This window comes from Gopherus evgoodei, chromosome 3, assembly GCF_007399415.2.
Source record: "Gopherus evgoodei ecotype Sinaloan lineage chromosome 3, rGopEvg1_v1.p, whole genome shotgun sequence".
Lineage (NCBI taxonomy): Eukaryota > Metazoa > Chordata > Testudines > Testudinidae > Gopherus > Gopherus evgoodei.
The window spans coordinates 10,658,746-10,672,972 of record NC_044324.1 but is presented as its reverse complement, the minus strand read 5'-3'; the positions used below and the strand labels follow the sequence as shown (position 1 = coordinate 10,672,972).

At 57.4% G+C, this 14,227-nt stretch overlaps 1 protein-coding gene across 5 annotated transcripts in view; it reads left to right on the top strand.

Annotated features, from left to right (window-relative positions):
* The window catches only part of DNMT3A (DNA methyltransferase 3 alpha), a 282,256-nt gene that overhangs the window by 185,701 nt on the left and 82,328 nt on the right, over nucleotides 1-14,227 (top strand). The window lies entirely within an intron of this gene.

The window sequence follows — 14,227 nt, the reverse complement described above, 5'->3', positions numbered from 1 at the left end:
CCCATCCTGCAGCACCTGTCTGCCCTTGTCTCCGGCAGTCTGCACCCCTGCTGTGTCACTGCGGGCGGGTGCAGTTTGGGAGCTGTTGTGTTCTTGGTGTTGGCGGGGGGGGGGGGGTAGTTGCATGGCCTTGAGAAGTGGGTCCCCTTAGCAGCCCGTGGCCCTTGTAATCTTTCTCGGGAGGGGTCAGGCTATTGCTGGCAGAAGTGGCCTAACACCACGGGCCGGCCTATCCGGGGGAACTTCCTCCCCGGTGCTCCAGACGCGCTGGAGCCGCCGTGTGGAGCCAGCGCCAGGCAGCCCGCAAGCCTGGAAGCGATGCTGCGCCGCTCTCGTGCTCGGCTCCGGCCTGGGCTCGTCGGCGAACCCCGCCCGAGCCCAGCCTCTCCCCGCAGGGGGCCCCGGGCCGGGCCCCCGGTGCAGCAGCCAGGCCTGGCTCCCCGCCAGCGTGTGCGAGACCACCCTCCCCCCGCCCTCAGCCAACCAGTCAATCCAGCGGGGATCATGTGACCCGCAGTCCCAGACAAAGACCCTGTGCAGCGTGGCCCCCGCTCGCCCCCAGCCCCAGCCCGCGGCACTGGCCCGCCGGCCCCGCGCGCACCTGCCTGGCCGCACGGGTAGGTCCCTCCGGGGCGGGGCGGGGCGGCGCTCCCACCCCAAGGCTCTGCCCGCCGCACTTGCCGGGGGAGCGGCGGCGCCGTCCCGCGGGGCTCCGGGCTGGCGCCGGGCCAGGCTCGCCGCAAAGTTCGCCCTGCGCGGAGCAGAGTTAGCGCGGCAGGAGAGCCGGGGGCCCTGGCGGAGCGGCGGGGACGGGGCTGTGCCCGGGGGAAGGGAAAGGCTCCCGGGCCGGGGGGGGCTGTGCCCCGGGGGCGGGGAGAGAATCCCGCGGCTCTTTCAGGGGCTGCGAGTCTGTGCGCTTGGCGGGGCAGGGCTGTGACTAGCCCCTGGGGAGGGGCGCCTGTGTGCTTTTGGGGGGTGCAGAGCCCCTGCTGGGGGTGCACGTGTTCTGGGGGGGCGTGTGTGCTTTTGGGGGAGTGCAGAGACCCTGCTGGGGGTGCACGTGTTCTGGGGGGGCGTGTGTGCTTTTGGGGGGTGCAGAGCCCCTGCTGGGGGTGCACGTGTTCTGGGGGGGCGTGTGTGCTTTTGGGGGAGTGCAGAGCCCCTGCTGGGGGTGCACGTGTTCTGGGGGGGCGTGTGTGCTTTTGGGGGGTGCAGAGCCCCTGCTGGGGGTGCACGTGTTCTGGGGGGGCGGGGGCTTTTTGAGGGGTGCATATCCCCTGCTGGGGGTGCAAGTGTTCTGGGGGGGGGCGGGGGCTTTTTGGGGGGCATTCCCGTGGCGGGCTGAGGGGCTGCGAGTCTGTGCGCTTGGCGGGGCAGGGCTGTGACTAGCCCCTGGGGAGGGGGGCGTGTGTGCTTTTTGGGGGGGTGCAGAGCCCCTGCTGGGGGTGCACGTGTTCTGGGGGGGCGTGTGTGCTTTTGGGGGGTGCAGAGCCCCTGCTGGGGGTGCACGTGTTCTGGGGGGATGTGTGTGCTTTTGGGGGGTGCAGCTCCCCTGCTGGGGGTGCACGTGTTCTGGGAGGGCGTGTGTGCTTTTGGGGGGTGCAGAGCCCCTGCTGGGGGTGCACGTGTTCTGGGGGGAGTGGGGGCTTTTTGAGGGGCATTCCCGTGGCGGGCTGAGGGGCTGCGAGTGTGTGTTCTTGGCGGGGCAGGGCTGTGACTAGCCCCTGAGGAGGGGGGCGTGTGTGCTTTTTGGGGGGTGCAGATCCCCTGCTGGGGGTGCACGTGTTCTTGGGGGGAGGGGGCAGCGCATAGTCAGATTCCAAGGCCAGAAGGGACCATTGTGATTCTTTGAGCAACATAGCACAGGCCAGAGACCGGCCCATAATAATTCCTAGAACAGCTTCTGTAGAAACATTGTCCTGATTTAAACATTTGTCAGTGATGGAGAATCCACCAGGGTGGGAAATTGTTCCTCTGGTTAATTACTCTCCCTGTTAATCATTTACACCTTATTTCCAGTCTGAATTTGTTTAGCTTCAACTTCCAGCCATTGGATGGTATTAGACCTTCCTCTGCTAGATTGCACAGCTCAATATCAAACATTTGTTCCTGTGTAGGTACTTCTAGACTGTGCTCAAGTCACCTCTTCACCGTCTCTTTGTTAAACTCGATGGCTTGAGCTCCTTGGGTCATCACAATAAGGCAGGTTTTCTAATCCTTTAACAGACTTTAGCAACCTGAGGACCCCCCCTTTCATTTACACTTTCCATGGACTGCCAGGCTGGATTTTAATTTTCCCTGGGAGTGCTCAACCCCTACTCAGCCCCAGGCCCCACCCCCATTCCACCCCTTCTCCAAAGGCCCCACCCCTACTCTTCCCACTCTCTCCCAGCACCTCCTGCATGCCACTGAACAGCTCTTCCACAGTGCTCAGGAGGCGCAGGAGTTGATAAGCAGCCCCAGACATGACTCTCAGACCCCCTGGAGTACCCTCCTGGACCCCAGTGAGAATGGCTGCTTTAAGCAATTTTGTGGCTCTTCTCAGACCGCTTGCCAGTTTATCAGCATCTATGTTGGATTGTGGGCACCAGAACTGGACACAGGATTCCAGCAGTGGTCGCATCAGTGCCAAATGCAGAAGTGTAAAAACCTCCCTGCTCCTACTTGAGATTCCTCTTTTTATGAATCCAAGGATCACATTTGCTCTTTTGGCTACAGCATCATGCCAAGAGCACCTCTTCCCCCCCCCCCCCCCCCCAAAAAAAAAAACTTTTTTACCGTCACTGCTTTCTACGATAAGAGTCTCCATCCTGCAAGCTTGGCCATCGTTCTTTGTATGGATGTAGACGTTTCCATGTAGCCACATTAAATGACATTGTTTGCTGGCACCCAGCTTACCAAGTGATCCAGAATGTTCTGTGTCAGTGACCCATCCTCTTTGTTGTTTTCTGCTCCCCCAGTTTTTGTGTCATCTGGGAGCTTTGTGATGTTTACTTCCAGGTCATTGATAAAAATGTTAAATAACATAAGGCCAGAAATCCCTTCCTCTGGGACCCCCGCTAGAAACACACCCGACTGACGATAGTTCTCCATTTACAGTTACATTTTGAGGCCTGTCAGTTAACCAACTTTTGCTCCAATGAATGTGTGCCATGTTAATTTTATATCATTTTAGTTTTTTAATCAAAATGTCTTACAGTACCAAGTTAAATGCCTTACAGAAATTTGTATATTACATCAACATTAACTTTATCAAACTTGTAATCTCATCAAAAAGATATTGTTAGTTTAATGTAAATCCATGTTGATTGGTCTTAATTATGTTACCCTCCTTTAATTCTTTCAAGTCCCTGCATCAGTCGCTCCATTTTCTTTCCCAGAATCAATGTTAGGCTGACAAGCCTATAATTATCCAGATGTCACATTTAGCCTTTAAAATATTGGTACAACACGAGGCTGGAACATCCCCAGGGTTCTAAGACCTATTAAAAATCAGTGGTCCAGCGATTTCCTCAGCCAGTTCCTTTAAAACTCTTGGATGCAAGTTATCTTGACCTGCCAGCTTAAAAATGTCTAAGTTTTGAGTAGCTGCTGTTTAACATTCTCCAGGGATAGTAGTGGAACTGGCTGTTCTTCATCAGCACCCTCCTCCACCCCCCCAGTCTAGGCAGCCAATACACTTACTAGGAATCTGAACAAATTGTTTAAATGAATCCCTCAGCAAGCACAAGGCAGGACTGCAGGCAGGGGTGGCCAAGAACAACTAAAGCAGTGATACTCAGTGGTTCAGGAGCCAAATTAGTGATCTGCTGAATTCATTACTTCATTTACTATAGTTCTATATATTCATATTTAAATAGTACAATGGGAAATATTTGTGTGCGCGTCTATTAGTCTCCCAGCAAAATGACTGACCAAGTATAAATATATGGAGATACATCTATTGACTAGAACTGGAAGGGACCCTGAAAGGTCATTGAGTCCAGCCCCTGCCTTCACTAGCAGGACCAAGTACTGATTTTGCTCCAGATCCCTAAGTGGCCCCCTCAAGGATTGAGCTCACAACCCTGGGTTTAGCAGGCCAATGCTCAAACCGCTGAGCTAGGCCTCCCACTCTACCATTATTATTTTATCAGCTACAATTGGGTAGTAACACAGTAAAAGCATCCTGATTGGTTAATAATTAAGTCACACTCTGTTTTAATATCATGTGCTGCAAAGAGCCACTTGTGACTTGAAGCCTCAGTCTGAGTGTCACTGAACTAAAGGAAATATGATCTCCTGGGGGCCAGCATGGGGGGAGGTGTGTGCGTGTGTGTATCCCTGGTGGTTGAGGGGGAAACATATGTTTACAGGGGAAGTGAAGGCAGCTATGAAAACAGAATCCTGACACTGGCATTGGTCCATTACCAGATTGAAATGGTAGAATTATCAATAAGGCTACGTTTTAGTCACAGGTATTTTTAGTAAAAGTCAGGGACAGGTCACGGACAGTAGACAGAAATTCATGGCCCATGACCTGTCCCTGAATTTTACTAAAAATACTTGTGACTAAAAGTTGGGGATAGGATTGCCCGTGGCCCCTGTGGGTGCTGGGGGAGGGCAGCAGCACACAGCCTGGGACCCCTGCTGGAGCTGGGGTGGGGGGAGGAGGCAATGGTGCTTGGTCTGGGGCCCCCGCTGGTGCTGTAGAGGGGAGGGAGTTGGCTGGGACAGCAAGCTCCCTACCTGCCTTGGTGCCTCTCCCCCCCTCCCAGCAGCAGAAGAGTTTGGGTGTGGGAGGGGGTTGGGGCACAGGATGGGGTGAGGCAAGCTCTGGGCAGCGCTTATCTGGGGGCTCCCCAGAAGCAGCAACATTCCCCCCTGCAGGCACCGCCCCCGTGGCTCCCATTGGTCATGGTTCTCAACCAATGGGAGCTGCAAAGCCAGTGCTCTGGGCGGAGGCAGGGCGCAGAGCTGCCTGGTCACGCCTCTGCACAGCAGCTGAGCGAGGGGGATGTCACTGCTTCCAGGGAGCCCCCCAGCTAAGCACCACCCAAATCCCACTTCACCCCATCCCAGACCCCAACCCCACATCCAAACTCTGCTGCTGGGGGCACTGTGGCCCAAGACTGCCTCAGCACCGCTGCTGCAGAAGTCACAGAAAGTCAGGGAATCCATGACCTCCATGACAAACTCGCAGCCTTAATTATCAATAATAATGCAAAAAAAAAAAGGCACAAGTGTTCAATAAATATTTCTGTTCTGTATTTGGAAAAACAAGATGATGAAGTCTCATCATATCATGACGACAACACTTGATCTGTGGGGAGGGAGACTGATGGAGAATGGCCGGGCCTGACTGATGGGTATGTAAGGAGGTGGGGAGGAAGGAAGGAGAATGGTTGGCTCTGACTAACAGGTGGAGGGGTGGAAGGAGAAAAGTCAGGTCTGACTGATAGGTGTGTGCAGAGGAGCAGGGGTTGATGGAGAATGACTGGGTCTGACTGACGAGTATAACGGGAGCCTGATAGAGAACAGCTGGATCTAACTGACTGATGGGTGTGAGCAGGAGAGCCTGAAGGAGAATGGACGGGTGTGGGTGGGAAGGAGGGCAGGAGAGCCTGAAGGAGAACAGCCGGGTGTGGGCAGGAAGGAGAGCGGGAGAGCCTGAAGGGAAATGGCTGGGTGTGGGCGGGAAGGAGAGCGGGAGATCCTGAAGGGAAATGGCTGGGTGTGGGCGGGAAGGAGAGCGGGAGAGCCTGAAGGGAAATGGCTGAGTGTGGGCGGGAAGGAGGGCGGGAGAGCCTGAAGGAGAACGGCCGGGTGTAGGTGGGAAGGAGGGCGGCAGATCCTGAAGGGAAATGGCTGGGTGTGGGCGGGAAGGAGGGCGGGAGAGCCTGAAGGAGAACTGCCGGGTGTAGGTGGGAAGGAGGGCGGCAGATCCTGAAGGGAAATGGCTGGGTGTGGGCGGGAAGGAGGGCGGGAGAGCCTGAAGGAGAACTGCCGGGTGTAGGTGGGAAGGAGGGCGGCAGATCCTGAAGGGAAATGGCTGGGTGTGGGCGGGAAGGAGGGCGGGAGAGCCTGAAGGAGAATGGCCAGGTGTGGGCGGGAAGGAGAGTGAGATAGCCTGAAGAAGAATTGCATCATGTTGGGAGGGGCAGCTGGAGCGCTAACTACCCAACCACCCTTGGTAGCAAACCCAGAGGGGCCAGGGAGGAGTGGGGCTCTGAGGAACTCCAGGAGGGAAAGACAGATGCTAGTGGAGCCAAGGTGTTGGGCTCTCCATGTTCATGAGCCATTGGTGCTGCCCTACTCCTGGGGGGCACTAGCCATGGGTCTGCAGTTTGGTCACCTCCTGGCCAGTGCCAGGGGAGGGAGAGGAAAGGAATGCCCTGCTCCCTTTGTGTGGAGGGATGGGGAGGAGGGTTGTCACTTTGCGATATACGTGCATGCCTGATCCCTGCTAGGCATCTCCAGCCACAAGCGCGGTGCATGCCAGGGGGTATGGCTGGCAGTGTGTCCTGGAAGAGGGGGGCTGTGTGGAGTGAGGGGAGGGCAGGGGCTGGCGGGAGACAGCAGCAAGGGCCTGCCTTGCATGGCGGTGGGGAGCGGATGAAAGGGACACTGCATCGCTGGCGGACACTGGGGGAATGCAGAAGAGTCGAGACCCTGTTGAATAAGCAGCGGGACCTGAGGTGGAGTGGGAGCCAGTGAAGGGTTTGGAGGGGGTGAAGAGGCAAGAGCAGCAGACGAGCTCTGTGGCTGATCCGGGTGAGAGCGCCATGGAGGGAGAGGAGGGGCTGTAGCCTGTGGCAGGGTCTGATGCCACCCTGGGTGAGGTCAAGGAGTCGGGGCTGAGCCCCCCCACCCTGGGCATGGAGGAGGGGCTGGGACCCAGCCACAGGCCTAGTGTGGGGAAGGCAGAGGTGTCAGCAGCAGTGATGGAGACAGCAGAGGATGGGAGGAGGAGCTCACTGTGAGCCATGAGGGGTTGGGGGGAGAGAGCTTTGTCAGGGAAGGTGGGGGCCAGACACAGCCCTGCAGGTGAGGTGAGGAGGAGCCGCCCAGGAGGGACCAGAGAGGCAGGAGCTGACTCCAGACAGGCCCAAGCACAAAGCCCAGGAGAAGGATCAATGGACCGGGGCGAGGAGGCTTTGAGGCCAGTGGTAGAGGGCAGCTGGTGGGCAGCAGACTGATGTGAGCGAGGGAGGTGGTGAGATTGGAGGGGGATCCCCATGCAGGCCTGGATTGGGGAAGGAGCCGGAGGGAGGGACCTGGAGAAAAGTGAGCCCTAGTGCAGGGGCAGTTGTAGCAAGGTGCCCCGTGTCTCTGGAGACCAGGCCTGGCACGACAAGGAGCCGCTGGGCAGCTGAGCCCTTGACAGCCGGTTAAGTGCACCCACCTCCATGACCCTCCCCAGAAGTGGCCTGCAAACTTGGCACATGGAGTCAGACAGCTCACTGGGATGCCTGGCCCACTGCCGCTGTCCCGACAGGGCACGGGGCGGACAAAGGCCTGGGGGCCTGGGCAGCCAGGGTGGGGGAAGAGGGAGAGGGAAATGGGAGGGGAAGGGAGGAGAAAAAGGAAGGATGGCAGCCTGGCCTCCTGCCACCTCCCCAACTCCATCAAAGCCATCTGCCTGGCCCTGCTGACACCCACCCCCCCAACCCTCCTGTGCCTGCCCCACTGATCTCCCACCAAATCCCTTGTGACTGTCCGTCCTCCCCCATCTTCCCCCAGGATAGCAGGGGGCTATGGGTTGGGACTGGGGCACTGGCAGGGCTGTGTGTGGGGAGCTCAGAGCTGTGCTGGCAAGGAATTGTGGGTTGGGATTGGGGCACTGGCAGAGCTGTGTATGGGGAGCCCAGGGCTGAGCTGGCAGGAGGCTGTGGGGCAGGATGGGGGCACTAGCAGAGCTCTATGTGGGGACCTCAGGGCAGGCAGGGGGCTGTGGGTTGGGATTGGGGGCACTGGCAGAGCTGTGTATAGGGAGCTCAGGGCTGGCAGGGAGCTGTGGGGCCGGATTGGGGCACTGGCAGAGCTCTGTGTGGGGAGCTCAGGGCTGGCAGGGGGGCTGTTGGTTGGGATTGGGGGCACTGGCAGAGCTGTGTGTGGGGAACCCAGGGCTGGTTGGGGGCTGCAGACCAGGAAATAACATTAGCAGAATTCGAGGCGGACTGCATGCCTAGTTGTGCTGCTCTCTGTCGGTAGGGGCTGGGAGAGATCAGAGCACGCTGGCCCTGCAGGCTTCTCACCTCCCGGCTTGTCTCTGATGGGGAAGCACCAAGCTGGTTTGCTGCTGGCTGAGTCACCTGTGGGTTTTGACAGTTGTTCGGAGCCCTTCTCTCATGCACGACAAGGGGCTTGGGGCTGAGGGGAGCAACTCCTCTTGTCCCAAAGCCCCACGAGTGACTGTCCAAACCCGAGATACAACCATGCGGGGGCACTGGGCCCAGTGATGTTCCACCCAGCTGCTTTCCGGTCTGGGTGTTGCTTGGAAGGCAGGTATGTGGCGTGACCGGGCCGCTGGCTTGGACTGGGCTTCACGCTGCGGGCAGTTCTGAAAATCGGGTCAAGGGGGCTTAGGCTGCCCTAGTTTGCAGGTCAATGAGCACACGATAACCAGAAATCCCCAGTCAACCATCAGCCCAGGTAGGGCTCAGATCCCAGCCCTGCTCCGAATCCGTTTGTGCTGACTGGAATCAAAGGCCAGCTCCAGGCTCTGTCAGCCCTTTCCATGACAAAGGGCTGGACATGTGTCGTGGGCACATGCTGACTAGATCCCCTGTTGCAGTCAGGAACCCAGGGGCAGGCCTGCTGCTCTGTAAAGAAAGCCAATAGCCGTATTTGAAAAAGGGAAAAAAGAGAACCCAGGGAACTACAGACCAGTCAGCCTCACTTCAGTCCCCAGCAAAATCATGGAGCAGGTCCTCAAGGAATCCATTGTGAAGCAGTTGGAGGAGAAGAAGGTGATCAGGAACAGTCAACATGGATTCACAAAGGGCAAGTCATGCCTGACCAACCTGATTGCCTTCTGTGATGAGATGACTGGCTCTGTGGAGATGGGGAAAGCAGTGGATGTGATATATCTTGACTTTAGCAAAGCTCTTGATCAGTCTCCCACAATATTTTTTGCCAGCAAGTTAAAGTAGTATGGGCTGGATGAATAGACTATAAGGTGGATAGAAAGCTGGTTAGATCATTGGGTTTAACAGGTAGTGATCAACAGCTCGATGTCTAGTTGGCAGCTGGTATCAAGCGGAGTGCCCCAAGGGTCGGTCCGGGGGCCAGTTTTGTTCAACATCTTCATTAATTATCTGGACGATGGGATGGATTGCACCCTCAGCAAGTTTGCAGATGACAATAAGCTGTGGGGAGAGGTAGATAAACTAGAGGCTAGGGATAGGGTCTAGAGTGATCTAGACAGATTGGATTATTGGGCCAAAATAAATCTGATGAGGTTAAACAAGGACAAGTGCAGAGTCCTGCACTTAGGACAGAAGAATCCCATGCACTGCTACAGGCTGCGGACCAACTGGCTAAGCAACAGTTCTGCAGAAAAGGACCCGGGAATTACAGTGAACAAGAAGCTGGATGAAAATCAGCAGTGTGCCCTTGTTGCCAAGAAGGCTAAAGGCATATTGGGCTGCATTAGTAGGAGCATTGCCAGCAGATTGAGGGAAGTGATTATTCCCCTCGATTCAGCACTGGTGAGTCCACACCAGGAGTATTGTATCCAGTTTTGGTCCCCCCACTACAGAAAGGATGTGGACAAATTGGAGAGAGTCCAGTGCAGGGCAGCGAAAATTATTAGGGAGTTGAGGCACATGACTTATGAGGAGAGGCTGAGGGAACTGGGATTGTTTAGTCTGCAGAAGAGAAGAGTGAGGGGAAATTTGATAGCAGCCTTCAACTACCTGAAGTGGGGTTCCAAAGAGGATGGAGCTTGGCTGCTCTCAGTGGTACCAGATGACAGAACAAGGAGGAATGGTCTCAAGTTGCAGTGGGGGACGTCTAGGTTGGATATTAGGAAACACTGTTTCACTGGGAGGGTGGTGAAGCACTGGAATGGGTTCCCTAGGGAGGTGGTGGAATCTCCCTCCTTAGAGGTTTTTAAGGTCAGGCTTGACAAAGCCCTGGCTGGGATGATTTAGTTGAGGATTGGTCCTGCTTTGAGCAGGGGGTTGGACTAGATGACCTCCTGAGATCTCTTCCAACCCTGATATTCTATGATTCTAAGGGTTCTTGGGACAGGACCTGCATAGGAAGAGATGGAAAAGGCTAAAGATCAGCATGTAGGAGAGGGGGGAGAATGTGGGTGCAAGGAGACAGCTCTGCTGCGGGTTTCTGGTTGTCTGAAGGAGCAGGGTGCTGTCTGAAGGACATGGCCTGGTGGTGAACAGAGATAGAGGCTCTGTCTGCCTTCAGAGAGCTGCTGAACGCCTGGGAGTAATCGTGTGCTGAGTTGGGGAAGGGGGCCAGTAGCTGGGGCCCTCAGTCCAGCCCTCTGATTGAACTTCCTCTTTAATGCTCTAGAAGAGGAAACAGCATGTGACTAAAACAGGCTGATGTGATTAAATGGAGAGGAACAACAAAGCCTGGTGAGGCCAGAGCAAGAGAATCCAGCAAGATGTGAGGAAGTTCAAATCATAGCTACGCAGGGCTGGAAGGGCCTCCTGAGGTCGTCTACTCCAGTTCCCTGGTCTGAGGCAGGACCAAGTAAACCTCGACCGGCCCTGACGGGTTTGCCCAACCTTTGGCGAGGTTTCTGCAGCCTCCCAGAGCTTAAACACCCTGACAGTTTTTCCTAATATCTAACTGTAGTGCGGCTCCGCTGCAGTTTGTCCCTCAGCGGGGCCATGGGGTATCCCACTGCCTCGCTCTAGTCCGCCGGCTGGTGGCTCCGCTATCCTGGGGAATAGTTCACATTCTGTTAGTGGGGTTCAGACGCCGGGGTGGGGCTGAGTCAGTAGTCTGAACCGGCTCAGGCCCTAGGTCAGGGCGGGACAACAAACACTGAGGCTGAATGCTCAGGCCCTCAGGCAGGGCTGAGCAATACTCACAGGCTTCGGCCTCCGCAGGCCAGGGGAAGGGGGAGTCTGCCACCCTCGAGTGGGGTGGCAGGGGGGCCCGCAGGCCGTCCCACTCCATTGTGTCCCAGCCCGGGCCCTAGCAGTGGCAGAGACTCGCTGCTGTCGGGGGATCCTGGCTGCAACACACTGACATGGGTTCTGGGTGTGCTGCAGCCAGACTGGGGTCGGCTGCCCCCGGGCTACGTCCACTCTCCCCCTCGTAGGGTACCTGAGTCGTCGTACCGTCACTGACGGTCTCAAACACCATCAGTTCCTCTGGGTAAGTAGCCGATGCTAGGTTCAGCGGCTCCTCGGGGTAGCTGGCAAGAGGCAGGTTCAGCCCTTCCTTGGAGTAGCTGGAGCTGGCTGGTCCCGGCCAGTCTTCCTCGGGGTAGCTGGCGCGGGGCAGGCTCGGCCAGTCTTCCTCGGGGTAGCTGGCGCGGGGCAGGCTCGGCCAGTCTTCCTCGGGGTAGCTGGCGCGGGGCAGGCTCGGCCAGTCCTCCTCGGGATAGCGGGCGCGGGGCAGGCTCGGCCAGTCCTCCTCGAGGTAGCGGGCGCGGGGCAGGCTCGGCCAGTCCTCGAGGTAGCGGGCGCGGGGCAGGCTCGGCCAGTCCTCCTCGAGGTAGCGGGCGCGGGGCAGGCTCGGCTGGCCAGGTGTGAACTCCGGCTGGCAGCGGCCACAGACGTCTAGCCCCTGCGGTGGCTGGGCCTCAACTGAGCCCTGCTGGCGAGCTTTTATACTTCCGGGTCTGCTCCATGACCTCTATGGGGCAGGTGCAGGACCCAGCAGCTCCTCCCACGGTGCTGGTAGGGAAGGTTTGTCCCTCAGCGGGGCCATGGGGTATCCCACTGCCTCAATGCACACACCCCCCCTCAAGGCTGGCTCCCGTCCGTCGGGGTCAGACCCATCCACTTCCCCCAGGCGGGACAAGAAGTCCACGTTGGCATGGTCCTTACCGGCCCTATGGCAGACAGTAAAAGCATACGGCTGTAGTGCCAGATACCACCGCATGAGCCGCATATTATTATTTTTCATTTGAGCCAGCCATCGAAGCGCGGCGTGGTTGGTGACAAGTACAAAGGGGGCTGCCAGGAGGTAATACCGCAGGGCATCACTGGCCCATTTTACGGCCAAGGCCTCCTTCTCTATCACGGCGTAGTGCCGTTCTCGCAGAAACAATTTCCGACTAAGATATATAATGGGATGTTCCTCACCATCCTCTTCCTTGGACAGGACCGCTCCCAGTCCCACCTCTGAGGCGTCTGTTTGGAGGATGAACCCTCGGGAAAAGTCAGGACTGTACAAGACGGGAGTGCGGCAGAGGCAGTATTTGAGGGCCCAGAAGACACGGTCACGCTCGGGGGTCCAGTCCACCCGGCGGGGACTGGTTTTAATCAAGAGGCTGCTATGGAGGCGAAGTCAGGGATGAACCTCCGGAAGTAGCCCACCAGTCCGAGGAATTGGCTGAACTGACGCTTCGTAGTGAGGGGTGGACATGTGGCTAGAGCTTGGACCTTTCCCATGAGCGGTCTCACTTGTCCCTTCCCAATAGTGTACCCCAGGTAGGTGGTCTCCTGCCACCCGATACGGCACTTCTTCGGATTGGTGGTCAATCCTGCGTCCCGCAGGGATCGCAGGACTGCCGCCACTCGCTCCAGGTGGTTCTCCCAGCGGTTGCTGTAAATGACGACATCGTCCAGGTACACGGCCGCTTAGTCTTGATGAGGACGAAGGAGGCGATCCATGAGCCGCTGGAACGTTGCAGGGGCCCCATGGAGACCGAAGGGCATCCGGGTGAACTGGTAGAGGCCCGAGGCTGTGGCAAATGCAGTCTTTTCCCATGATGCGGGGTCGAGGGGGATTTGCCAGTATCCTTTGCTTAGGTCGAAGGTCGTGAGAAAGCAGGCCTTGCCTAAACGATCCAGCAGCTCATCTACCTGTGGCATCAGGTACGTGTCGAACTTCGAGATAGAATTGACATGGCAGAAGTCGATGCAGAAGCGCTGGGTACCGTCCGGTTTGGGAACCAGGACTATGGGGCTGCGCCACTCACTCTGTGACAGTTCGATAGCGCCCAGCTCTAGCATCACCCGAACTTCGTCCTCGATGACCTGCCACGTCCGATATGGTAAGGGTCTAGCTGACTCTCGGATCACCACCCCCGGCTCAGTCTGAATGGTATGGTACTCGGTCGTGTAGCCTGGCTGGGCGGTGAATGTCCTACAGAATGCCTGCAGGAGGCATCCGGTCTGTTTTTGTTGCTCCTCAGTTAGCGATTCCCTGAGCTGAGGTGTCGTGGGGTCCTCGGGCGGGGTAGCCCGGGGCCCTAACTCAGGTTCTAGTGGACAAGGATTGATCAAGAGGCCTTCTCGTTTGCGCCAGGGTTTCAAGAGGTTGATATGGTACCTCTGGGTTTTCCTCCGGCGGTCGGGCTGGTTAATCTCATAGGTGACTGGCCCGACCTTCCGAACCACCTCATAGGGCCCCTGCCACCGGTCTAGTAGCTTGGACTTGTCGGAGGACAAGAGAAGCAGCACCCAGGTTGGAACTCGCGGGCCCGGGCCCCTCGGTTATAGGTCTGGGCCTGAGCTTCCTGCGCCACCTTCAGATTCTCTAGGGCGAGTGTTCCGGCTCAGGTGAGACAGTCCTGAAGCTGGAGGACATACTGTAGAAGGCCCTGAGCGGGTGATAGAGTCTGCTCCTAGGTCTCCCTCATGAGGTCCAGGAGCCCCCTCGGATGCTGGCCATACAACAACTCGAAGGGAGAGAATTTGTTGGAGGCTTGGGGTACCTCTCGGATGGCCAGGAGCGACGGTGGGATCAACTGGTCCTATCGGCGCAGGTCCTCGGGAGAGAACTTGCATAGCATGTCTTTCAGGGTGCGGTTGAACCATTCCACCAGGCCATCAGTTTGCGGGTGGTACGCTGAGGTGCGCAGCTGCTTAATCTCGAGGAGTTCACAGACGTGCCGCAGCAACCGGGAGGTAAAATTGGTACCCTGGTCAGTAAGGATTTCCCGGGGCAGGCCCATGCGGGCAAAGACCTTGGCTAGTTCATCGGCAATGGTCCTCGCTGTGATGCCCCGGAGCAGGACAGCTTCGGGGAAGCGGGTGGCATAGTCCACGAGGACCAGGATGTAGAGAAACCCAGCCCAGCTTCTCGGGAGGGGTCC